The sequence below is a fragment of the Octodon degus genome, unplaced genomic scaffold (assembly GCF_000260255.1).
Source record: "Octodon degus isolate 3935 unplaced genomic scaffold, OctDeg1.0 scaffold00026, whole genome shotgun sequence".
NCBI classification, from domain to species: Eukaryota; Metazoa; Chordata; class Mammalia; order Rodentia; family Octodontidae; genus Octodon; species Octodon degus.
In genome coordinates this window covers 24,641-25,007 of record NW_004524602.1, presented here as the reverse complement: position 1 = coordinate 25,007, position 367 = coordinate 24,641, and positions in this window count along the sequence as shown.

Here is a 367-nt window from a genome sequence, read left to right as displayed (position 1 = left end):
TTGCCTTTCACTTTTGATTGACTGTTATTGCGTGATTGATTGTTCTTATATCATCTCAATTCAGTTTTGGTAATCTGTACCTTTGTAGGAATCTGTCCATTTCTTCCGTGTCTTTTATTCTGTGAGTGTACAGATTCTCAAAGTAGTTGTTGGTAATCATCTGAATTTACTGCTTCTGTGGTAATTTCACCATTTTCATTCCTTATTGCTTTTATTTGAATTTTTTCTTTCCTCTTTTTAAAAAAATTCATTAATATACATTTTATCTTGCACAGAACATTTTCTATTAGGAACAACAACTATTGTCTCCCAGGGAAAATTCCTCCAATCAAATTTCAAATGCTTTACTGAAACATTGCTTCTACAA